This window comes from Octopus sinensis, linkage group LG4 (assembly GCF_006345805.1).
Source record: "Octopus sinensis linkage group LG4, ASM634580v1, whole genome shotgun sequence".
NCBI lineage: Eukaryota > Metazoa > Mollusca > Cephalopoda > Octopoda > Octopodidae > Octopus > Octopus sinensis.
The window spans coordinates 133871667-133899606 of record NC_043000.1 but is presented as its reverse complement, the minus strand read 5'-3'; the positions used below and the strand labels follow the sequence as shown (position 1 = coordinate 133899606).

Sequence of the window (27940 nt, the reverse complement as noted above, 5' to 3'; positions counted from 1 at the left end):
GAACTCACCAACAATATTGTAACATTATTTCTGATGCTAAAAGTACATCCACCCCCACCAATGACTCATGAGTGTCATTCACTCTTAAGCCTTGGGTGGGTATCTCTTGATATGAAAATAAAATATAATAATTAAAACCATCGAAAGGAAGAGAGTTTCTGTAAAATTTCTTGCGTTTTAATTTATAAGATTATCTGCAAGTAAAATGCCGGCAACTTCAAGCATTTTTTTTTTTAATCGCTTAATTTGTAATTTTCTAAAATATAATTAATTTCATGCAGGCAATAGCTAATTTATATAGTAGAAGAATTACAAATGATAAATATCCGATGAATAGCAAACAAATTAAATAGATAACCGAAGAGATATTCACGAAATATTTACATTTTCCTATTATTTCAATTTAATGGATATTTTTAGCCTCGTGTAACATTTCAACAAATACCAGCCATATTTTCTACATTATTTCTTGTAAAAGCAAAATGCAAAAATAAAAAAGGATTTCGCAAAAACTAAAAACAGTACAATGTAAAAAATAAATAAATAAATAAAATGACTGTTGCAAGGAAAAGCAAATATATACTAAATAGAATTTTGTTTTGTATAATGGATGCGTCAAAATAAATCAAAATCATTGTTAATTATATCTGTGATGTGGTAAAAATTATTTATTTGATATTTGCTACTGAAAAAAATAATAAAGTCGGTAGCGGGGGTTCCGATCCTGCGGGCGTGTCAAATTAAATATGTAAGTAATTGTGGATTTTGGTAGTGGGAGGTCACTAACTACTAAGCAACAAGTGGCACTAGCAAACCAGCAACTTCTTTTGACAGTTGCGTGGTGTTTCCACACCACACGTTGCTTGACAACATTTACTCATCCTCTATTTGTCTATCCCCTTTTGCATTTTTCTTTCTTTCTTTCACCCTCTTCCTTCTTTTTACGTAGCTGCACTTTGCCAGATGTTTGAAAATTCCAAGACAGACTGACAGTAGCTTGTAAAGCAGAGAGTAAATAAGGAGCAAGACCGCTTGTTCTTGCTTCTACACACTTATTTTCTCTCTGAACATCAGAAACTAGTGGAGAAGTCCGTTTTAGTAGTTTGCACTCCACAAATAGTCCCGGGAACTTGCATGTACTGAGTAAGTGATTCATTTATCGATTAATTTCTTTCTTTTTTCGTTCCTTTAAAAAAAATTTTTATTTTTATTTTGCATTTAAAACAAATTATCACTAAGTTTAATTTTCCTCTGAATTAATTCATTTACACTTTCTGTTTTCTTGTTTTTTTTTGTAACTTCGAAGTTTAAACACCGAAAACATGATCTTTAAACTATACTTTGCGCGCCACTTGTCCATTTTTTTCGCAACACAATCCCGTCAGATTTAAAATAAGCACAGATGACTCACATATTCAACATGAAAAAAGAAAAAAAGATAGAATCAATACGCTGCATTTAATATTATCTGGACATTATATTTTTATTCAGTCCCACATTACTATTATTTATATTAAAAACCACAAATTCTCTTTTGCTATTCGCATATAAACAATATAATAATCACCACTCCGAATATTCAGATATACCTAGAAATGCAAATGTTTGTCAACATGAATACCTGGACTCGGATTTGATGCATTTGATCGGGCTTCGGAGTAGACGCTTCTTTATAATTTTTTCTTTTCTTACTATTTCCATTGAAGAAAAAAAAGTAACTGCCAGTCATGTACGCGGCGGTTGGTGGTGGATTCTATTTAATCAATTATAAGATATATTTTCTTCTACAAAAATTACTTCAAAAGAAACCGATGTTATCTACACAAACTGTTGTTCGGCAATTAAATTATTATTTGATGTAATTACATACAACAGAGTAGCCGAAACTTCTACGGACTGATTGTAGTGTTTGTTATAGCAATTTTCTTTTAAAAAAAAGTTAAACAGTCTTGTAAAAAGTGCTTAGAATGCAGGAACTGGACTGAAAATATAACGCGTTTGGTAAATCCATGTAAACAAATATAAAGCCGGTTCTAGAGTATCATATATACAGTTAGTTAACGCGATAGAACATGTCAATCCCGATTGATTATTTGAAGCGAGTTTAGCCTTCTTATTCTTTTCAACAAAAGATGAAAAGCCGTAATAATAATTTTCATTTGTTGTTTATTATATTTTCTATTGTACTATAGCATATTTTATTTGTCTTTTAATATAACTGTGTTTTGACACTATCATCACTATTGCCATCATATTCGACTGGCGCTACCCAATATTGAGTCGTCTCCGTCAAATAATACAAATACTTAAATCCTGTCGATCCTTGTTTTCCTACAAATAATAATGGGCGTTGCCCATGTTTTTACTTGAGCGAAAGAGGGAGAGAGAGAGAGAAATTCGAAGCAAGAGAATGAACGGGGAAAGGAAAAAAATAATAAATGAATAAAATAAATTGTAGTATCAGCAGCGTAATGTACTTATTTACAAGTTGATTAGGATACTGCTAGTAGTAGTAGTAGTAGTTAGACGGGAGCTTGAGCCATAAGTTAATGCCGGCAAAAAGAATAAAGGGGAGGCTTTAAATTACGTTTAGGGGACACAGTAAAAATAAATGACAGGAATAAACAGCAACTAGCTTCCACTTAGGACACTTGAAGTTCTAAACATTTCACTATCGATTTTTAAAAACGCTTCTCTAAAGTTCGTTGCCTGCTGGCGTTTGCATGCAAAAGGAATTCCAATATCATGTAGAATAAAATAAAATGTACTCTAATAGTTGATGCTGTACGATTCTACAAGCGATACAAAAAAAAAATGTACATTTATGGATATACAGCAAATTTTTTTCTTCTCGTTTTGATATAAGATTTCAAATATCACATAAAGTATTATGTATATTAGTGTTATTAGATAGCGATATAGCATCAGTATCTCAACATATGCCAGCACATATATTGGTATGGGAGGGTGTGTGTGTGTTCTGGTGGTTTAAGTTATGCATATGTGTTGCTTGCGTCTGTGTGCAGAAAGATGCATGTCTACTGGTGATGTGGAAGTCTGCAGGTATGAGTTGGCACATACGGTAAAATATATTTTGCATACATGAAATGTGGTTGGATCTTGTACTATATTTATTGCAGGGTTGAATTATGTGTTGGTGTTCGTGCATTTAGTTTAAGCTGCTCTGCATTGCTTCATGTGCAACATTCACCTGTGGAAATATATACAATAAATATTTATGTAGGTATGCAATGTTTAGCTACATTTCAACCGTCGTAGACTAGACACAAGCTTATAATCAAATGCCGTCCCAGCCATGGCAGTATCGTTATTTATTTATTTATTTATTTATTTATTTATTCGTCTAGATTAGTAAACTTTGACATCATTATCCAATGTGCCCATTTCTAAACCAGTAGGATGTTGTTATTTCTAGCATTTTGAATGACTTGTCAGTGGCACCTTTATAGACATGTAGTTACATGTGTTAAAGACGGATAGTAAAGATGCTACATAACCTTTGCAACAATGGTAAATCGTCCTGTAACAAACCATTTCTACACTCCTGGAAGAGCTGAGTTCTATAAATCTGTTCTGCAAGCTGCCCATTAATTATGCAGTTCTGTATCAGGCTGCTAGCCGGCAGACTCGTTAGCACGCCGAACAAAATGCTTAGCGGCATTTCTGCATTTAAATTTCATCAAGATCGACTTCACCTTTCACCCTTTGGGATCGATAAAATAAGTACCAGTCGATCACTGAAATTGATCTAATCGACTAGCTTCCTACACCAAAATTTCAGGCCTTGTGCCTAAAGTACAGGGGTTAATTATGTAGTTTTCTTACTGCTTGTAACAATGTAGTACTGAATGTAGTTAGGTGGAATGGACCAGTGGGAATTAAGTCTGTTGACCATTCGTACAGCTACTTGATCAAAGGTGTACTGGCATTGATTACACCATATTTATCCAGATTCTGGATATTAAGGATTACATCATGTAATGTGTTTCTTTATTATTTTTACAGCAGTAGAGTATACAGTTTGAAGGAAATTTGGCTGCTATTTCTAGCTGAGCGATCGACCATGCAGAGACTTTCCTGTGGTTGTAGTTTAGAAGTTTGCTTTGTGACCAGGTGATGCTTAGATTCCATCATATGGTACCTTGAAATTCCACAGAAGTCAACTTTGCCTTTCATTCTTTCAGGGTCAATAAAATAAATACCAGTTGAGCCCTCCCTTGAAATTGCTGGCTTTGTGCCAAAATTTGCAACCATCATGTGGTATTTTGGGCAAAATATCTCTACTGTGGCCTCAGATCAGCTAAAATTTTGTAAGCAAAATTTGTTGAATGTATGTTACTCCTTGACTTTTCACCACAGGATCTAAACATATTTATGATTTAATCAACCATAACCTACGTCTTTGTTCATAGAAGTTTGCATTTAGATCTCATTTTAAATGCTAACTTTTGTACACAAAGAAAGTATAAAGGTGAAAGTGTTATGTGGTTAAGAAGCTTGCTTTCCATGTGCAATACTTTGAGTAAGTGTCTTCTATTATAGCCCTGGGTTGATCAAAACCCTGTGTGAAGTCTGTTGGTTATGTGTGTGCACCCTTGTCTCGATGTCATGTAATGGTTGTATGACCTCTGTGCGGTCATTTGTCCTGCAAGAAATGATAGTGAAATCTCCCTCAAATCACCATCATATAAACTGGTGGTTCTCAACCACTTTTTTTCTATGGACCACTTTGATTACTATTTTACTCTGGTGGACCCCTATTGCCATTCAATGTCTAAAAACTAGTTCTATGGAGACTTCTTTCAAAATTCCTACTTTATTTATTACATATTCACTTGTATAGGCAGAGCTATGTGGAATATCAGAGAAAGAAGCCTGTTTCTTGCAATAAATACATCTAAAACATTTTCTCGTGGATCCAATTTACTATTTTTGCTTGTGTGGACCCTCCAAAATCTCATATGGACCTCAAGGTGTCATGGGCTCTAGTTGAGAACCACTGGTATATCATCTTTCATAAACATGTCTGGCCATAGGAAAATATTTATAGGTGTAGGAGTGGCTGTGTGGTAAATAGCTTGCTTTCAAACTACGTGGTTCTGGGTTCAGTCCCACTGCATGGCACCTTGGGCAAGTGTCTTCTACTATAGCTTCGGGCTGACCAAAGCCTTGTGAGTGGATTTGGTGAACGGAAACTGAAAGAAGCCTGTCGTATATATATGTGTGTGTGTGTGTGTATATATGTTTGTGTGTCTGTGTTTGTTCCCCCAACATCGCTTGACAACCGATGCTGGTGTGTTTACGTCCCCGTCAATTAGCAGTTCAGCAAAAGAGACTGATAGAATAAGTACTAGGCCTACAAAGAATAAGTCCTGAGGTCGATTTGCTCGACTAAAAGGCGGTGCTCCAGCATGGCCACAGTCAAATGACTGAAACAAGTAAAAGAGTAAAAGAGCATTATTATCTAATGTGTGTTGAGGTCGATTTGGTTGCTATTTCTTGGAGCCCAAGCAGTTACCTAGAGGCTCCTTCATTGACTCTTAGTTGAAGGGTGTGGCATCTAACCACACATTCTTTTCTCTGCAATATATGATCTCATCCCATTTATATTTAGTTTGTAGACAGTGTGACCAAACATGACTTGTATTACAATAAAAACTAGAATAATTGTGGTTGGACTAATTTGGAATTGATCTTAGTTTATAAACAAAACTTTTCATAGATTAGTGGTCTGGTAGGTTAATCGATTATTTTATATCTGCCTAATTTAAACTCAAAGCAATCACAGTTCGTATCATATATCTATTTTTCTATGTTTGCATGTGTTGGACGTGTCTTTGTTTTCTCCACCATAGCTTCCTGCTATCTATTGCAGTTTCTTGTCCTCTCCACTTCTTCCCACATCTTTCTTGGTCTTCTTCTTCCACAAACTCCTTCCACTTGGAAGTTCTCATCCTTCATACACATCACATCTGTACCAATACAGTCTTCTTTCTTGTGCTCTACTACTGAGTCCTCTTTCATCCAAAGCTCATTTGTACTCCATTGTTCCTGCACAGCAACGTTACACATCCAGCAGATGATGCTCACATCATTTATTTCCAGCCCTTTTATATCACCCACTTTCGGTGTCTCTACTTTGCTGCCATGCAGTATAGTATTTTGTACACAGGCATCAAATAATCAACCCTTCACTCAGAAAGGGAGTCCTTTTGTTGCCAGAGGAGATAATATCTCCCTGAACTTTTTCTACCCTGTTCTTATTCTATGCTTTTTTGAACACCCACTACTTCTGCTAAGTAGGTTACCTAGGTAAAAAGCTGTCAATTCCAGGGGTCCTTGTAGGCAGTTGATAACTCTTCCTGGGCAACTTTTACATGGAAAGTAACTTTTTTAGAAGCAGAATGGTTACGTGTGCAAATACCATATCTTTGATTTTGAGACCAAATCTATTTCAAGTATTACACTGCATATTCACGTATCATCTATAACTACAAATGGAATGAGGTCATATATTGCAAAAAAGAGACTGTGTGACTGGATGCCACACCCTTTCAGCCTAGAGCCAATGAGAGAGTCTTTCCAGGTGGTTGCTTGACTTATATAGCATAAAATCAAAATTTCTGGAATAGTTACTGAGAAAATTATTAGCAATTGACTTCATCATCGTTTAACGTCCGTTTTCCGTGCTAGCATGGGTTGGACGGTTTGACCGGGGTCTGGGAAGCCAGGAGGCTGCACCAGACTCCAGTCTGATCTGGCAGTGTTTCTACAACTGGATCCCCTTCCTAATGCCAACCACTCCGTGAGTGTAGTGGGTGCTTTTTACGTGCCACTGGCAGCGGCCATGATCAGTTGGTGCTTTTTACGTGCCACCGGCACAGAAGCAACTCAAGGCGGCGCTGGTATCGGTTACGTTCGGATGGTGTTTTTTACATGCCACCGGCACAAGTATCACAACTACAATTTCCATTTGATATTTATTTTGATGTTGATGTACTTGACTCAATAGGTCTCCTCAAGCACAGCAGGTCACCCTATATGAGATATTTATCTATCATTTACAAATAAGCAATGGCCCTTAAGATTTGACCTCTGCTGTTATGGTGCACACCATAAAACTGAACTTTTGGCTAAGCCCACAAACTGATTTTCTTTCTTGGTTGATGTCAATATATTTCATAACTCTTATACTAAGTCTTTAGGGAAAGAGATAAACATCACAAATTCTCCTTTCTCCTGCAAATCCTGAAGCCTTGCTCATGTGCATGAGATCAATACTCATTCTGCCGGCATGCACAATCAATACTCTTTGTACTAACATGTGAAATCAATACGCTTTCTCTTGTACTTATGTAGGCAGTTGATACTCCTTTCTTTCCTATATTAGTAGTACTGATTAGAGGGTACCAGCTATGTATTTACCAGTGGGCTTGTCATTAGTAAAAAACTACAGGAAACACAATTTGTATTACAAATTATATAGTTGAGGATGAGTGTGTGTAAACTGAATTGTCTGGTACATTTATCAATGAAAATAGCCTCCTGCATTTTGTGAGTTTTGTGATTCTTCATGCGATATGTTTTTACTGTATATTACCCGGGGTGCTGACTTGGCTGTCCATGTCAGTGTATGTTAACAATCAATACTCTTTTTCCTGTTCCTATGCTAGCAATCCATATTCCTTTCCTTATGCTTTTGTTAACAATTAATACTCCTTGTTGTGAAGGTATTATAGAGAAATACAGAACTGATAGTGTGCATGTACTCGTCTTCTGATATATATATATATATATGTGTGTGTGTGTGTGTATGCATGTGCAGATGCTCAAGATACACAGAAGAACAATCAATGATATACAGATTACGGATTGATAAGTGGAAGTTCACCTTAACTTACGGCAATCAGAATCATTTGCTGTACATGTTGTATTGAACATTAGGTAATCCATTCTATTGTATCTAATATATAAATATTGTTGAACTGTTATTTTGATATAATCTTTGTATATAATTTGCCACTTAACAATGGTGCTGCAGGCTGGATCAGAATTGGTGTTGACTCCGTTTGACTATGTTGAAGCATAGTTAACCCTTTCATTACCGTATTTATTTTGAGATGCTCTGTGTTTCTTTCAATTAATTTTAAATATAACAAAGAATTTAGTAAAATAATTTAATTATCATTCAGCTAGTTTTAGGAACATAAATTGTGGCTAAGGTTTGGTGAAAGATTTTAATTCAAAACTTATGAAAACAAGACATTTGTACTTACAGCCAGAGCTGGTTTCAGCTGGGTTGGTAACAAAAGGATTAAGATGATTTGCAGTTGTCCTAAAAATAAAGAAATTAAAGATTAGTGATGAATGCAGTGGTCTGAAGGGGTTAAGGTTTATATGTTATCAAAGGTTGGTAGTGAGGTTATCACTAATGGTTCAACTGAAGTGTCAAGTGGACATGTAGTCCAGCAAAATATGGAGGATGTTAATAAACCATAGATTATGCTTTATATACATACAACCCCTGATACCAGCAGCAGGGCCTGACAGTGTAGTGTGTAGCCATTTTCAAATAGTACCGCCAATTTGTGGTAGCTGGCAATATGGTGTAATGTCATATTGCCGAAGAAATATGATTGTCGTTTTTCCATTGGTTGAAATAGCTGCTCATATAGGAATTCTGAAAATTAGTTAAAGAATATTTTTATGTGATTTCAATTCTTTAAAGTCAAGTTGAGCAGTTATAAAAACCCCGGATTTTTCATAGACATGGCATAAAAAATAACCAATGTCTCAAAGGAGAGTGTTGTGGAGTTTAGTTACATCCCGCAAACACTAAAGTTTTCCCCAAATCCAGGGTTTTTATAACTGCTCAACTTGATTTTAAAGAATTGAAATCACATAAAAATATTCTTTAACTAATTTTCAGAATTCCTATATCCCGCGTCGCCTAACTGGCACTTGTGCTGGTGGCATGTGAAAAAACATTTGAGCGAGGTCATTGCCAGTACCGCTGGACTGACTCCTGTGCAGGTGGCACATAAAAAGCACCATTTGAGTGTGGCCGTTGCCAGTACCGCCAGACTGGCCCTCGTGCCGGTGGCACATAAAAGCAGCCACTACTCTCTTGGAGTGGTTGGCGTTAGGAAGGGCATCCAGCTTTGAAACTCTGCCACATCAGATTGGACTCTGGTGCAGCCATCTGGTTCGCCAGACCTCAGTCAAATCGTCCACCCCTGCTAGCATGGAAAGCGGACGTTAAATGATGATGATGAGTATTCCTACTTAGATCTAATCTTAGATCAATTGAATTGATCTTAAACTCAAGCAAGATACTGTTTAGTTCTGATATGACGTATATGAAGGGAAATTCCATAACTATTTCATGTGTTATTTTATTTGTCAGCCCATTTACTGTTTTATCCTCATGAATTATTTACGTCACAACATTTTTACTGATGCTGACAATCAGTATTCCTTTCCTTATGCTTCTATTAGCAATCAATCCTTCCTTACTTTGTGCCTATGTCAGCAATCAATCCTTCCTTACCTTGTGCCTCTATTAGCAATCAATACTTCCTACCTCATCAGTACACTTCTCTTTGTGCCTGTGTTAGTCATCAATACGCATCTTTTCATATCTATGTTAGCCATCAATACACTTTTCCTTGTGCCTCTGTTAACAATTAATAATTCTTACCTTGTGCCTATGTTAGCAATCAATACCCCTTGTATCGATATAATCAATCAGTAACCAGGCAGATATTGTGGTAAGTTGATTATCACATAGAACTTATTTATTCAGCTTTATACCACTGGGGGAAACACTTGTAAAATCGTTCCTTCCTTCTTTTCTCTGTGTTATAAATTTGAAGATTCATGTAAGTAGCAGTTCTTTAATTTTAAACTACAAATATACTAAACTCATCTTTTTCATCATCATTGTTTCAGCATTTTCTTTTCTGTTATAGATTGATTAGATCTGCTGTATCACATCTCTGTCTGTGTCTCCCCTTTCTCAGATACTTCTATGCATGTTTGTTGTTACTGTTGCGCTATCTGGTCAGCTCTTAAATAGCTGATCACAACTAAGCATTCAATCAGTTTATTTTTGATATAACAATCTTATCTTTACTTATTGCTTGTATGTAATATTTTAAGAGATTTTGCTGCTTATTGACATGTCAATTCATATTCAAACAGATTCACATTCACCCAGATTTCTTATACAGTAAAATAACAATTTAATTAAGTCATTTGAAGACATGGGCATGGCTGGTTGGTTATGAATTTCACTTTGCAATCATACGGTTTCAAATTCAGTCTCACTGTGTGGAAGCTTGGGCAAATGTTTTCTACTGCAAGCCCAGGACTGATCAATACCTTGTCAATGAATTTGGAAGGCAGAAACTGAACAAAACACATCATCATCATCAGTTAACGTCTGTTTTCCATGCTGGCATGGGTTGGACGGTTTGACTGAGGTTTGGCGAGCCAGTAGCTGCACCGGGCTCCAGTCTGATCTGGCAATGTTTCTACAGCTGGATGCCCTTCCTAATGCCAACCACTCTGAGAGTGTAGTGAATGCTTTTTACATGCCACCAGCACAGGAGCTAGTCAGGCGGGCCTGGCATCAATCACGTTCAGATAGTGCTTTTTACATGCCACTGGCATGGGGGCCAGTCAGGGGTTTTTGGTATCAGCCACTTTTGGATGGTGCTTTTTATGTCACCAGCTTGGGAGGCAGTCTGGTAGACCTGGCACTTACCACGCTTGGATGGTGCTTTTTATGTGCCACCAGCATGGGAGCCATTCTTGGAGGTACTGGCATTGGCCATGTTCAGTTGGTGCTTTTTTACATACCACCAGCACAGGAGCCAGTCAGGGGGCACTGGCCACAGCTACAATATTGGTTTTACTTGACTCAACAGGTCTTCTCAAGCATATCATATCGCCTGATGCATCATGTAATGATATACATGGATGTGCATACACACACACGTATGTGTTTGTGTGGGAGGAAGTAGGTGGATGCATGTGTGCATCTGTATGAATGCTTGCATTTGGTACTGAGCTGAGCATGATGTTTATTTATGTTTTCCTGTCAAGAGATTGTAGTAACCCTGCACATTTGAAGACTTGAAAAGAAGTTTTAACAACAGGAAGGGTATCCAGCTGTAAAATAATGCTCCAGTTATAAGTGATTACTCATTGTATGCTAAGCAGGGATAAAACATAAGAAACAAATCTGCTATCAAAAATGCTAGCAAAGATTATTTCTCTCCTCTAGTTTTACTCAACCATAATATTTATTCATCACCAAAAACTTTCAAAGTATGGAAAAAGAATGCTAATTAATTAGGGGAGAAAATGAGCAATAAACTATGGTAAATGTATTGTGGTTTATTTAAATTGTTAGTCAAATTACATACACGCATGCTGCTTATTAGTAACAATCCTTTTATTCTTTTATGTGAAGCATAACTACTATTTAAATGCTCCTGCCAGATAAAATAAAACCTATTTTTAGATTGTCATTCTTTCTAAAACTTCCACCCACAAAACATATTTCTGTGTTCTCAGGTCACAGTATTGAGGTTTAGTTTCTTGGCCACTACTAGGCCCTGTTTCAACCAAACAAAACAGGAATGAATTATATAACCCCTCCCATCATTGTAGTTAAAATTATTTCAAATATTTTACTTTCAAATTTGAAATATCAGGCTTTATAGAATCCCCACCACTACCTTTTTCTTCGTTATTATCATCTGCTCTTTACCTAAATCCTTTCTCTCATCACTCATACCGTCTTACACTTCCTAAGCCCTGTGCTTAAGAACTTCTGAGTCATTCTCCTCCACATTTTGCTGCTGTTTCCTTGGGGCTGAGGTGACTGCATAGAGATTCCTTCGTCTTGCCAAAATCACAGTATTTTCTCCATTGGTTGCAAGTTGTGCATTTAGTAAAAGTAGTATTTACTGAACATGGGTTTTGGTTGCACAGCTTACAGTATATCTCATTAAGTCAATATCAGTATATTACTGGCACTTAATAATCTCTAAAGTTGATTCTGACATTTTTAAAATCCAGAACTATGAGGTACAAAACTAAATATGTCACATTTAGTTTCCTTCTTAATAACAATATGCAGCAATTCCCCAAGTTTGATGTCATTTGATTTGTCAACACCGGATTTAATTTGATGTTGGCAACAATACAAATTTTTACCTTCCAGTTCTTTTCAAGTGTTATCATTTTTTGATTAGACTTTATTTCTTAGATTAAATAATTAACACTTGGTTATTATCACAAATTTTTACATCTGTCTTTTTGCTAATTTAGTTTGGATGGGATAGGCTTATAAATGTTATAACCTAAAGAGTTATCCACTGGTTGGCAACCTAGCTTGAATGCTTGTTACAAAGTGCACTCTGCTAAAGTCACTTGAAGGCCCAGGTAGTAGTTTCAAACCAGGTTGTGGATAAACCCTTTCGTTACTGTATTTATTTTGAGATGCTCTGTATTTCTCTCAATTACTTTAAATATAACAAAGAATTTAGTAAAATAACTTAGTTATCATTCAGCTATTGTTAGGAACATAAGTTGTAACTAAGGTTTGGTGGAAGATTTTAATTCAAAACTTATGAAAACAAGACATTTGTACTACAGAGCCAGAGCTGGTTTCAGCTGGGTTGGTAACGAAAGAGTTAAGTCTATCATACACAAGGTTCGCTCACAAGAAATTGGATGACCCAGAATTATGGCTGACACTTACCCACAGTATCCTATAGTGAGATTGAGCCTAAAATCATATCTGGGTTCAACAGTTGCCTTTTGTTTTATTGAATACCATTCTTATTCAACCATGAAAGGAGTGGTACTTGTCACTTGGCTGTCTTTTTCTTTTGTATTCCCCAGGTTAGTTTTGTACTAATTTTAGATTTTTCTACACAGGAATAAGTGCCTGGTAAAAAGCAGGTCAGTGTTAAATTTGAGCTGTTTTGAGTTAGGAGGAGGTGTGGAAATATGTATAAAGAGAATTCCTAAAGAAAAAAAAGAAAAAAATGAGCACCACTGGATCAATGATAGTTGATATGGTAGGAGAGGTGGGAGGAGTTAAATGGGTGTATTGAATATATATAAGCATAAAAGAGTGCTGTAGAGAAACAATATATTGTACTAGAGAATAGGAAAGACAGGGGATTGTATGCCTTTCTATAATGAATGTACTAAAGTTTGATTTCCTGATGACATTGTCAATTTCCCAGCATTTTAATTGCAAGTACAAACCCTGAATTGCCGAAATATAAGAAATTTAACAACAAATACCTTACAAACTACAGAATTTTCTCAAGAACGCCAAGAGAAAAAGATGTTTTATGTGACACATTCTACAAGTATAGGAAGTTTAAAAGTGTTTAGTTACAAAAAATAATTTTTAAAATCTGCCGGTCAAAATGAAAAGATCTCAAATCCTCACAGTGGGTTTCAAACCAGTGAGAGAGCCTGCTAGAAATGACAATGAAATCTCCCTCAAATCACATCCTTCTGTCTTAAAAGCTAGGAAGATGCTACATCTAAAAAGCAATTTTAAAGACTCCATAGAGCTTCCTCCTTTCATTAATTGCTGTATTCCTAGGAATGTATACATCTGCATAGATACTAAGAGCAACATGAAGCCATACATGCACAACATTTGTCAGTATAATATATCACCATCTTCATCATATCTATTTTAAATGATTTTCTGTAACTTCAAGTAATGCAATTTATTCTGTGATGTTACAATCAATGATAAGCACTTCAGCTGACAGCTCGTTGCATACGTATTTATTTCCTGACATTAGAAGACAACTATAAAATGGCTTTATTTACTTCCAGCTTTCCTAACATGTCATCATGACAATGAATTTGTATCACCGCGTAAGAATGTTTGTCTTATTAAAATTATCTACCACGTGGGTTGAATCTCAGGATATGATTATCTTTGAAGATTATTTCTGAAGATATGAAACTCTGGGGATTATTAAATATATCACCACTGGATGATAAAAACGAAAGTAGCTGCTCATCAGCCTATTTATATTATAGCTGGTATTTCCTTATATACATAAGTTACAAAATGAGAACTGAAAGAGCAATAGAAAAGTTCAAGGATCTTGTCATGTTTAATTACTGTCAGATAATTAAGTTTTATTATCAATATTACTATTGTTATTAATATTGTCGTTGTTCTTCTTATTATTATTAATTATAGTTCATATAATTCCCCATAAGATATGCACCAAAGTGTGATTAGTTTAATGTTGCATGGACTGCTGCACACTACAGCAGACAGATGATAATCAAATAATTAAAACTAAGAACCAAGCTGATCAAAACAATGACTCTGATCTGAGGCTCAGTAACTTCACATTTTTTTCTTTCTTTTTTTCCTTTTTCCACAAGTTTCTATACACACTGAAATTCAGTACAACAACTTGATAAAATTTTCATCACCATTGTTTCATTGTTTCAATGTCCAATTTTCCATGCTCACAAGGGTTGGAGAGGAATTTATTGAGGAAGATTTTTTTCAATGGCTGGTTCCCTTTCTGCCACTAACCTTTACTTGTTTTCCAAGTAAAGTAATATTTACCCATAGCTAGACATATTTTTGTGGAAGATTGGAAATGGACACCACTTTATAATAATAATACTCAAGAGTGTAAGTGCCTTGAGAGAAAAGTTGGACTTAAGAAGCATCAGATGTGATGTGCAAGAGAGACGACTGTGCTGGTATGGTCATGTGGTGAGAATGGATGAGGATAGCTGTGTGAAAAAGTGTCACACCTAAGTGGTTGAGGGAACCTGTGGTAGAGGTAGACCCAGGAAGACCTGGGATGAAATGGTGAAGCATGACCTTCGAACATTAGGCCTCACCAAGGCAATGACTAGTGACCAAGACCTTTGGAAATATGCTGTGCTTGAGATGACTCGGCAAGCCAAGTGAGACCATAGTCCATGGTCTATGCCAGTGGTATAACCAGCCCACTTATGTGTACCTTTCCTTTATTGGACACTAAACCCTGCTTGCGAAGACCTGTTGAGGCACGTGAAATTAAAATCAAATTCAATGACAGCACTGCATGACTGGCATCCGTGCTAGTGGAGCGCTAAGAGCACCATCCGAGCGTGATCGTTGCCAGGGTCGCTGACTGGCTCCCGTGCCAGTGGCACATAAAAAGCACCATTCGTGCATGATCGTTACCAGTGTTGCCTTACTGGCACGTAAAAAAACATTCGAGCGAGGTCGTTGCCAGTGCCACTGGACTGGCTCCTGTGCAGGTGGCACATAAAAAACACCATTTGAATGTGACTGTTGCCAGTACTGCCTGACTTGCCCTCGTGCCGGTGGCATGTAAAAGCACCCACTACACTCTCGGAGTGGTTGGCGTTAGGAAGGACATCCAGCTGTAGAAACTCTACCAGATCAGATTGGAGCCTGGTGCAGCCATCTGGCTCGCCAGTCCTCAGTCAAATCGTGCAACCCATGCCAGCATGGAAAGCGAATGTTAAATGATGATGATGAATATTGAAATGATTGCGTATAGTGCCCAGGTGCACTACAACTCATCAAAGGTGCATGTATAGTACATAGAATTATGTACAAATGTCAGGAAAGTGTATGAGTCATGATATACATGTGTGCATGCATACTTTATGATAGAGACGCCCATTTATAACTCATGCAATTTCAAGATAATAAAATAGTAACACACACATGTATACACACAGAATAGTTTTCTTTGAGTTTCCATCTATTGAATCCACTCTCAAGGATTTGGTTGGCTCATGGTTATAGAAGACACTTGTCTAAGGTGCTATGCTGTGGGACTGAACTTGTCACCATGTGGTTGGAAGGCAACAGTTTGATAGGCTAACTAACAAAGTTATTCTTTTTTCTTGAGAAAATTGATCTTAGAGCTAGCTGGCCAATACCTTAATAATTTCACTAGCAGACTAGTTACTTTGGGATCTGAAACATTTGGTATATTTATATTACTATATAAATATACCAAATACTATTTCTATATAAGAGTAAGTAGCTGAAGTCTAAATGTTGCTAGTTGTAGGTTCTAAACCTGCTCATATCACTAAATTGTGACCAATGAGTAATATAAGCTATATAAATGCCTTGGTATGAACCTACTTAACAGTACTGAAAAATACAAAATCATCTACATATTGTGAATAGAATTGATGTTCAGTAAATGTAGTTCTTTGTGAAACAACCTGAATATAACAATAGGAATATCTGTCTGCTCTTCCCTAGTGAATTTAAAGTTGGTGGTAATCTCAGAAAAGTTGATTATTTTTAAAGTTTTTTGTGTTGTCTTATCAAAAGAAAGGGAGAGAGCGTTTTCAACAAATGTACATCAACAAAAGCTCATTATTTTGTTAATTACAATCGATTGATTCAAGAATAAAACAAATAGATATTAAATTTGAATCATTATTCTAAAATCATAGTCTTAATTACTGTCTGTTTTCTATGCTGATATGGGTCAAATGGTTTGACAGGAGCTGGTAAGGCTAGGGTCCCACCAGGCCCCATTGTCTGTTCTTGTAGGGTTTCTATGACTGGATGCATTTTCTAACGCCAACCACTTTACAGAGTTTACTGGGTGTTTTTGATGTGGCACTAACACCAGCATCAATTCTGCTGTGGTGGACAGGTCTTCTTGAATACTGCAAGGTGGCAGATATCTTGATCCTTTGTCAACTCCTTTATAAGGCTCAGTGTCTTGAGATTGGCTTTCTGTACTTCATCCCATGATGTCTAGGATCTTCCTTTTCTATAAGTACCATTACAAAAAAAAAAAAAAACCTAAAGAAAACCCCTTGAAACATTCTTGCAGATGGTTTGGTAAATGAATACAGGTTATATTATGAAAACAAAAATGGTTCAAATGTAAATGAAACCAAACTAGTAATCTATGGTTAAAGTTGAGATTTGAGTATTGTGAAGACATTTTCTGACACAGTTTATGTTTAAGAGAACCACACTTTAGGAGTTTGTGACACTGCTTTGAAGGACAAGATATTGAAATAATTAACTTTCAGCTGGTTTGGTTGCTTAGTTTCAGAGCTTGAAACAATGAACGACTTAATAAAGATCAAAGCATCTTACTGCTCTGTCTCTGCAATAACAGGCTGGGTTAGTGGGTTTGATATAAATGATTCTCCTTTTAATATTGTATCCTGGTGTTTATTGATTGACACAGCATCAAAGAAAATTGACTGTTTCTAATTCATAATTTGTAAGATGTTATTGACTGTCTAAATTTCATATTTACATGATTTTTATACATTTTTTTTCCATATTGGTCTATATAGCAATTATTAATCACATTGATTACAGGTTGTTTTAGAATACTGAACCACACAAAACAAACATCAAGACATTCAGTGATTAATCTATTTTATCATACTGAATAGTTATGGTGAAATTGCCATGACTTCTCATTTTATGGAATCGATAGTCTAATCTATTGCTGTATAATATTAGTAGCTCAGTTCTGAACCATTTGATTTTTATATTCTGTATGGATATATAATTAAGAATATAATAATAAACTGAATAATTGCTTTCCATTCATTAACCTATCTTGGCTTAGGTACCACCCAAAATTTTCATTTTATTTTTTTAAATTTTGGCATGGATCAACTATGTCTACTGTACAGTATTTTTATTTTTTATGTGTTTGAGTCATTGGAATATGGCCATGCTGGGGTACCATCTTAAAGGGTTTGGTTGAACAATTGAAGTTTAGTACTTATATTTTCAATGTCTGGTACTTATTCTATCAGCCCCTTTTGTCAAACTACTTAGTAACTGGGACTTAAACAAACCAACATTGGTTGTCAAGTGGTGGTGGAACACACACACACGACAGGCTTCTGTCTACCAAATTCACTCACAAGGCAATTTGTTGGCTGTTGGACTATAGTAGAAGACACTTGACCAGTGTGCTGTGCAATGGTACTGAACCCCAAACCAGCTAGTTGCAGAGTGAGCTTAACCACACAGCCATACTCATGCCTAATAAATAAGTTTTGATTCTAAGTCCCCTCATATCTACTCTAATTTTTTATTAACCTCTCACCTATTTTTTCCTCACCAAATATGCATCATTATTCCTTGCAATATATAACCATCAGTCTCAACTTCCCTGCAAATTTCTGTCAATTCTTCTGATACCTGGCCACTTTCTCAATTCCCTTTTGTGCACCAAGCTTATGTCATTATATCATATTATATACACCATACATAGGCGCAGGAGTGGCTGTGTGGTAAGTAGCTTGCTAACCAACCACATGGTTCCGGGTTCAGTCCCACTGCGTGACATCTTGGGCAATTGTCTTCTGCTATAGCCCCGGGCCGACCAATGCCTTGTGAGTGGATTTGGTTGACGGAAACTGAAAGAAGCCTGTCGTATATATGTGTATATATATATATATATAAGTGTGCGTGTATATCTTTGTGTTTGTCCCCCTAGCATTGCTTGACAACCGATGCTGGTGTGTTTACGTCCCCATCACTTAGCAGTTCGGCAAAAGAGACCGATAGAATAAGTACTGGGCTTACAAAGAATAAGTCCCGGGGTCGATTTGCTCGACTAAAGGCGGTGCTCCAGCATGGCCGCAATCAAATGACTGAAACAAGTAAAAGAGTAGTGCCAGTGGCATGTAAAAAGCATCCAGTAAGCTATGTAAAGTGTTTGGCATTAGGATGGGCTTCCAGTTATAGAATATATACCAAAGCAGACATTAGAGCTTGGCACATTGACCAACCTCTGTTGAATCATCCATTCTATGCCAGCATGGAAAACAGACATTGAATGATGATAATGATGACGTCACTCTGTAAGAGGGAATTTGAATGAAATTAATTCTGCTTAGGTTAAAATGTAATTATCTCAGCAAATAAAATGCAACTGAAATTTTAATTTTTAAGATGTAGAAACAGTATTTAAGGTTGTGGAATTTTGTATAAGAATTGCAGATAGCTGAGTCATTAAAATGCTTTCCTGCTGGTTGAAATATTGGCATTTGCACTACCTCAGTTACAGACAATGTAAAGTTTGACTCCATGTATTGCAAACAATAAAATGTTCTTTTTCCATTGTTGTTTAGCTTCAGGTATTTTAGCTATGATTATTTGTTTTTATATTTTTTTTACTGTTAGATGTACTTATCCAATGTGTACTTCTGTTTCAAGACAGTAGTGTGAGTTAAGAGAGATTTGGCTGCTATTTCTAGCAGTTGGAGTATTGACCACATAATGGTTCTATTGTTTTCTTTCTTTTACTTTTACTTGTTTCAGTCATTTGACTGCAGCCATGCTGGAGCACCGTCTTTTTAGTCGAGCAAATCGACCCCGGAACTTATTCTTTGTAAGCCCAGTACTTATTCTATTGGTCTCTTTTGCCAAACCGCTAAGTGACAGGGACATAAACACACCAGCATTGGTCGTCAAGCAATGCTAGGGGGACAAACACAGACACACATATATATACATATATACGACGGGCTTCTTTCAGTTTCCATCTACCAAATCCACTCACAAGGCTTTGGTCGGCCCGAGGCTATAGAAGAAGACACTTGCCCAAGGTGCCACGCAGTGGGACTGAACCCAGAACTATGTGGTTGGTAAGCAAGCTACTTACCGCACAGCCACTCCTGCGCCTGTTGGTTTGTTTCATTTGTTTTCTTTTGGGTTATTGCTGTGGATTCAAATCCTTGCATGGATTTTCTGAAATATAGACTTATACTTTATGTAGAAGTCATATACATAGAATATGTATATGTCTGTATTTGGCTAACAGCTAAACTCTATTCACTATGTAGTTTCAATTCTTAGTATGATATTTTTTCTTACCTTAGTTTCCAATTCCTCTCACATAAAAACTATGGACTTTATGTCTATCAAGTACCTGCAGTAGAATTATTTCAAAGTCGCTTCCCTTCAGTTTATGACCTAGTAAGATGTGTCTAAAATCAGATAAGCTCTTGAAGGAGGAGGTGCACAGAGAAAGTATTTATTTAGTTTAAATAGTTGTGATTACCAAAATAATGCTAGCTTGTCATAGTATCATTGTAGATTTCTTTCTTGTTAGCATTAATTTTGTTGGTTATTCAGAGAAGAGCTAAAAAATAGATATATCTTGTGTGCACTTAAGTGTAGTCAACTGTGCATCTACTTAAAAAAAATTCATGCAAATTGATTTATTGGGTCAAAATATATATATATATTACTCTGAGCGCTACAGTTTTTTTTTTTTATGTAAAGATTCAGATTTGTTGAACCAGTTCAACTATGTTAGTGTGAAAAAAAGTAATTTGTTTAAATGAATTCATATACACTCTTATATACGTGCATAGCATTATTATAAAGACAAAAAAAAAAAACAAAAAAAAACATTTAAAATAAGAAAATACATTTTCTGTAAATTTAAATCAAATACTTGCTTTCAGGAAACTACATCTAAAATTATTTAATTGCAAAGCATTGTCTGCAAAATACTAATGAAATGAATGCAATCCTCAAGAGTGAAATATTTCATGCATAATAATGTAAGTTAATTTAACATCAGCAAAATACAATATCATTAGCCTACATTATAACTGTGAAAGAAATACCAAAAAGAATATAGAATATTGAAAAATTTTAGAATAACAATAACATTCCATAAGTGTTAAATGCGACTGCAATGAATTACCAATAGTTATATTGATGTTCTCATCATCCTCATCATCATCGTTTAACGTCCGCTCTCCATGCTAGCATGGGTTGGATGGTTCAACTGGGGTCTGGGAAGCCCGAAGGCTGCACCAGGCCAGTCAGATCTGGCAGTGTTTCTACAGCTGGATGCCCTTCCTAATGCCAACCACTCCGTGAGTGTAGTGGGTGCTTTTTATGTGCCACCGACACAGGTGCCAGACGAGGCTGGCGAACGGCCATGCTCGGATGGTGTTTTTTATGTGCCACCGACACAGGTGCCAGACGAGGCTGGCGAACGGCCACGGGATAGAATATTTTGAAAGCCCATTATTAAAATAGGGTACAATAACGTTTCATTCTTTATTTCCCCCCCTATAATCTCAGCTAATATAAGGGGTCATTATATCAACACCAGTTTATGTGTTTAACTCTTATTGTTTTTCTTTATATGAGCCAACAAAGAAACCTGTATGTGGGTCACTCAACCAGTTAGATGTAACAGCTGAATTTTCCTCACATCATATACTGCAAAAATGGCAGTATATAAAATATACAGGTAAAACGAAATAATGTAGTTAGTCTTAGATTTAGACTCTTAAAAAAAGAAATGACAGGATGACCACAGCTTGAATGATTTTAATCATAAGCCTGACCAATCAGGACTAACTTTTGATTAAACAACTCCTCTCTTTTTTAATATATACCCATATATGTTAAATAAATGACTGTTCTTTGAACAATGGTTATAAAATTTTTTGATTACTGTTATTTTGCCTGTCGTCCCTTCTGGAGATGCTAATATAATTATTGGTTACATTACTGAAAGTGTGTGTGTGCATATACATGTAAAGGTCTTTGACAATACTTTTCCTTTTTTTTTTTTCAAAATGAAGACTATATTGCCAATCTAAGACTAAATATTAATTTCTGATATTAGCACAAAGAACGTGAACTATGTACATAATTTAACAAACTAAGGGTTTTAGACTAATAAATTGAATAGTACAGATCAAAATATTTATGCCGCCTAATCATATCACTTTACCTTCATCATTATAATCATTTTACATCCATTTTCCATGTTGGTATGGGCTGCATTATTTGACAGAATCTGGTGAGCTGCAGGGATGCATCATGATTCAAGTCAGTTTTGGTATGGTTTCTATGACTAGATACCAAATTCGGAGTTCAAATCCTTCTAGAGTCAAATTCAATTTTCATTCATCTGGAGTTTATTAAATATCAAATTAATTTAAAACAATGAATGTAGAGAGAATCAAACTGTTAACGAGAGGAATTTATGCTGTGAAGAGAAACCAATACCTGTCTGTTATTCATAATGCTTTGACTTTTTTGGTAATTACAAGCTTATTAGATTTTAGAGAAGCCTAGGTTTCACTTATTAAAATAGTAATCATAATTCAAGAAACTAATTAGTGGTATTTAGTGTGGTTCTTCATCACTTCTGAGCTGCCACTGTCTTCTGTTAATTGTTAATTTCAAAATTGTTTTTTCTTCCTTTTTGAAAATATTGTGTCAGTTCGCATAATTACGCTCAAGTGAAGTAAAGAAAGGAAAAAGTTCTTTGAATGTTGGGGATTGGGTTGTCGTTTTGATGTTCCTTCAATGAGGAGATATTGGAGAAAGCCTGGAAATTAATTTGGCTTCGAGTAATAAATCTTAAGGTTTTATGCTAACGGAACATTGAAAGTACCATAAAGCATTGATTATGTCTATTATTTCCAATTGTTTGAGTCAGCATTTATGCAGTCAGGATGATTTACTATTATTGAATTCAAATATTACATTGGGTTAGCAATGTGTCTTGCATTGGGCACAGCTGTGACTGTGTTCTACCCCCATCCTACCACCATCATAACAGACACTGTATACTACTTTAGACCGGTGAATAATTGTTTCTAACATAGGCACAAGGCTATAAATGTTGGGGCCAATTGTTGTACGGTCAGAGGAAATAGGTCAATGCCCAAAGATTATGTATTTCCTGATCAAATGTGTCTTGCATTCCAGTTTATTTAAATTAATGGTACTGTGTACATTTATGTATAAACATGTACTTTTAGTTTATCAATGGAAAACTTATATAGTTTAAAGTTGAACTTGGCTAATCAATTGCTTAATTGCTTGGTGTATGTGCATATGTGTACATCAAAATTAAAGATTTGTAAATACATGAATGTCTATAAGTATGAATGTACACTTGTGGTATATTTAGCAAATGAATCATTGATTTTCCAAGTTCAGCTCTAAAGTGCATAATTTTTTTCATTGATGTATTAGAAGTACTCACTATTGTATAACATCTTTTTGATGCCCACTCTTCTGACTTAAAGTTGATTGAGGCAGATTTCTTACAGCCAGTTGCCCATCCTAATGCCAACTCTATGGCTAGACATCGTTTTTTTTTTTTTTTTTTTTTTTTTGCTGAAGATTGGAAATGAATGGCACTATTTGTATAACAGTGACAGTCATTTACAAATATCACACAATATCAAGACAACAACAAACCTACACACATACACATGACAGGCTTCTTTCAGTTTTTGGTCTACTAAAACCTACTTGCAAGGCATTGATCGACCTGGGTTTGTAACAGAAGACATGTACCTGACGTACCATGCAGTGGGACTGAACCATTGGAAAGTAAGCTTCTTAACCACACAGCCATTCTTGCACCTATGTTTATCCTCTCTCTCTCTCTTTCGGAGAGGCACTGAACAGCTATACGCACACATACACACACGGCAGTAACTTCCACCTACCGAATTCAATCACAAAGCTCTGGTCGGCTCAGGGCTATAGCGGAAGACACCTACCCAAAGTGCCACGCAGTGGGACTGAACCCGAAACCATGTAGCTCAGAAGCAAGCTCCCTAACAACACAGCCATACCCATTTGAATTTATCTCATTTTTGTGTCAAGCTGGAAACAATTTAGAATATGACAGAAGAAATATGCACCTCTGGATAACCATCTTCATTAAAGAGCTGAACAGATAAGGAACTCTTACAGTGTATGGGGCAGCTGAACATTCTTAAGACATTCAGTGGATAACATGGTAGTTGGATTTGGAAGAAGAAATATTTTTCATATCTGTGAACTTTTACAGAACTTTTACAGAGCTTTTAAGGGTGTTGAGAAGGAGGAAGGTTTCCTCAAATTAGAAGCTTGGCATGAATGCTTGAACATAATGAATTCTGCTGAAGGCACTCAAGATGTTAGCAGTGATGTTAACCTGGACGATAGATTAATAAGACTACATAGAAGAAAAGAAATAGCAAAGAATGAACAGTCTCTAATAGCTGGATGGAACACATGATATCAGGTGTGTAGGAGGGAAGTAAGTAGAGTAGAAATTTTGTTCTGTGCACTGTATGATAGGTTTTGAATTACAAAATAGTGTCAGAATGATGAGGATACGATTGAAAAAATATATATTTGAAATGATAAGAACACACTTATGATCATTGGCAATTTAGTAAAAAAAAAAAAAAAAATGCATGGAAGCATAATTAAAATACAGCTGAAGTTTGAGCCTGAATGGGACAAGAGAGGCCTGGCTTCATTAGTTGGGCATATTCTAGACAAAAAAAATAACCAAAGATAGTAAAGCAATTAAGGATATGGAAACAAGGAAAGGTACTGAGATGTTAATAAAATCTGTATTATGCTACCTGATTGTGTAGGTGCCACATCATGCTGGTGCCATGTTAAAAGCACCCAGCACACACTGTAAAGTGATTGGCATTAGGAAGGGTATCCAGCCATTGAAACCAAACCAAATCAGACTAGAACCTGGTGCAGCTCTGGTCAAACCTTCCAACCCATGCTAGGGTGGAAAACAGACATTAAAGGATGATGATGATGATACAGTTTTTCTTCTTTAGATAGGTGCTACCTGTCTCCTCCCCACTAATATCTTGTTAAAGAAGCAACATCAATAACTGTTATAAAGATAAAGGAAATACATTAGAAGGTGGGTGGGGAAGTTATATAGTTTTTAAGATAATTAGTCCAGTTATGAAGCTGGGGTACATCATTACGAGGTAGAATTAGATTCAATAAGATTTTGAGATTGTACTGGGGAATTCCATTACTTCCATGTGTACCTAGATTGCCCCAGCCATCAAAATTGCTGGCTCCTTATTGTCTATGCCCAATTATTAACATCAGTTCTGCACTCACTATCACTGGACAATAATTCTCCACTTTAGAAACAAAAGTTACACACACACACACACACCAGATATAATATCTGCATGAATTCATATATGAATATATACATATAGGCGCAGGAGTGGCTGTGTGGTAAGTAGCTTGCTAACCAATCACATGGTTCCGGGTTCAGTCCCACTGCGTGGCATCTTGGGCAAGTGTCTTCTGCTATAGCCCCGGGCCGACCAATGCCTTGTGAGTGGATTTGGTAGACGGAAACTGAAAGAAGCCTGTCGTATATATGTGTATGTGTGTGTGTTTGTGTGTCTGTGTTTGTCCCCCTAGCATTGCTTGACAACCGATGCTGGTGTGTTTACGTCCCCGTCACTTAGCGGTTCAGCAAAAGAGACCGATAGAATAAGTACTGGGCTTACAAAAAATAAGTCCCAGGGTCGATTTGCTCGACTAAAGGCAGTGCTCCAGCATGGCCGCAGTCAAATGACTGAAACAAGTAAAAAAAAGAAAGAGAATATATCCCCAGATGATCTCTGATTGAGCAGGTCTATCATCAAAGGTTTTCCAATTGTGTCACCAAAACTACATTATTCAGTGTTGTCTTTTTTCTTTCAACGTGCAATTTAAGCAAGATTTTGCTGCTGTTTCTAGCAGTTCAAATGGCCATTTAGAGTTTACATTCGTATTTATGTTTATCTTTCATGTCTCAAAAGCACCTCAGCAACAATTGTTGTTTATATCAATTAACTTTCTTTGTATACTCTGAAAAAATTCCTATGTTCAGTTTGAAATTTTGAATATGTTATACTTATTCCTATGGTTATAGTCAACACTGGATTTTAGTTTTGTTTGATAGTGACTAATAGTTGTCACTGGTTTCATGACATTTCATTATATCACTACATACACTTTTGTATAGCTTTTGCTGTCTCTTATTACTTCTCATTCGTACATGCTTGCTCACATAATCTTTAAAAAGAAACAGATTAACACAGACTTTGATGGAAGTGAGTTTTTGTCTGAGCACTTTTATTGTTATCAGCCTTGTTGAAAAGCTGAAGGCAGCAAAAACACTCTCAAACAAAAATTTAAAAAAAACTGCTTTTTACCTTTTACTTGTTTCAGTCATTAGACTGTGGCCATGCTGGGGCACCACCTCGAAGAATTTTTAGTCGAATGTTTCGACCCCAGTACTTCTTTTTATATAGTATGGTCATTGCCTGCGCCACCGTAAAAAGCACCATTTTAGCTTGGGTGATGCTAGTGCTGGCTGACTGGTCTCATGCCGGTCATTGCCAGTGCCACCTAACTGGCTCCCGTGCTGGTGGCACATAAAAGCACCATTCAAGCATGGTCGATGCCAGTACCACCTGACTGGCCCTCATGCCGGTGGCATGTAAAATGCACCCACTACACTCTTGAAATGGTTGGCGTTAGGAAGGGCATCCAGCTGTAGAAACTTTGCCATTTTGGACTGGAGCCTGGTGCATCCTTCTGGTTTGCCAGCTCTCAGTCAAACTGTCCAATCCATGCCAGCATGGAAAGTGGACGATAAATGACGATGATGATGATCACAAACACACACTCAATGGGCTTCATTTTGTTTCCATCAGCCAAATCCACTCACAAAACTTTGGTGAGCCTGCGACTATTGTTGAACACACTTGCCCAAGGTGTCACACAGTGGAACTGAGCCCCAAACCATGTGGTTGAGAAGCATGCTTTTTACCACACAGCCACACCTGTGCCTTTTATTTAAAGATTATATATATAATTAACAATTTTTAATTAAAGATCATGGATTTGTTTTCAAATATCATGGCTATCAAAAATTTTTAATAATTTTTTTTACCTCTTTGCCTTTTCTACCACTACTATAATAAACTTTCTTCCTCAGAGCTAGTTGGGCTCATTCTCATCTCTTCCTTTCTAATCACCCTTGCTGTGTCCCCATCTTAATCTCTATATTAATCACTGTCTTGTTTTTCTTTTTTTGGTATTGACTTGCAAACGTTTAAGAGGAACATTACTACTTGGCCATTTAGCATTTAATCTGGCCTTATGCTGCCTAAATATTCTTCCTGCTATATGTTCAAACTGGCCAGATTCAGCCACTCACACCTACCCTACAATGTCAATCTAGAAATAAGCTATCATACAAGTAAAGTCTCAAGGCTGTAAGATAATGCATGATTAATTCAAAACAATGTTAATAAATAGGAATTACATTTGACAAAGTAATCTAAATGCTAAAGGGTTAAGCCTTTTACTCCCTATGGACCCCAAGCCATTGACAACTTTTCTCCCAACTCTGGACTGTCTCTTCTGCTCCTCTCCTGTTGGATCCCTACTTTTTCAGCTCTGCCCCATCCAACGTTGTATTCTTCCCTCAAGGAAGGCCTTCCTCTCTACGGTCTTGTTGGTTTTGAATTGTCATTGATGCAACTGTAAAGACTTTTTTCTTTTGTTTTGTTTTTTTTTCAAGGTAGGGGTGTTGACCCTATGAAAATCCATTTTTACCTCTGAGAAGAGATATTCTGTACTAGCCTGGTCTCTATCCTTAGACCTATCCAGCATGGATGGCCTTGCAAAGAACTTGCTCTCCACTGGCATAGCCTTTGTGGTCATTGAAGCACATATGCCACCACATTGTAACAGGGACGAGACCTTGTGATGGAAGAGGAACATTCATGGTATTAGTCTGGCAAGTTTAAGAAAGTCTACAAAAGCCATAAGTACTGGTCCTTCCTCCAGACCCAGCAAGTAAAATAAAAAGAAAAAAAAAACATGACATTGAGGGATCCAACAATGAAAAGACATGAGTAATGTTAGTTTAGTGCTAGGTCTAGTGTCTAGTTTAGTGCTAGGTCTAGCCAACTGTCGTGTTGAATTTCCCTGCTTTATGTCATAGTTCTGAAACCTGACTCTTTAATTCAGTGACCATAAGAGCAAGAGGAAGAC

General features: G+C 36.4%; 1 protein-coding gene across 9 annotated transcripts in view; it reads left to right on the top strand.

Moving 5' to 3' along the window:
* Positions 1–785: 785 nt before the first annotated feature.
* LOC115210249 (sodium/calcium exchanger 3) overlaps positions 786–27940 on the top strand; it is a 132969-nt gene continuing 105814 nt past the window's right edge. For 6 of the 9 annotated variants that reach the window (XM_029778726.2, XM_029778728.2, XM_029778724.2 and 3 more), the window contains exon 1: positions 786–1143. The gene's annotated coding sequence lies outside the window, so the exon portion shown is untranslated. Of the gene's footprint in view, positions 1144–14185; positions 14204–27940 lie in introns of those variants that run through there. The other 3 variants (XM_029778729.2, XM_036502514.1, XM_036502511.1) reach the window with 2 other exon arrangements.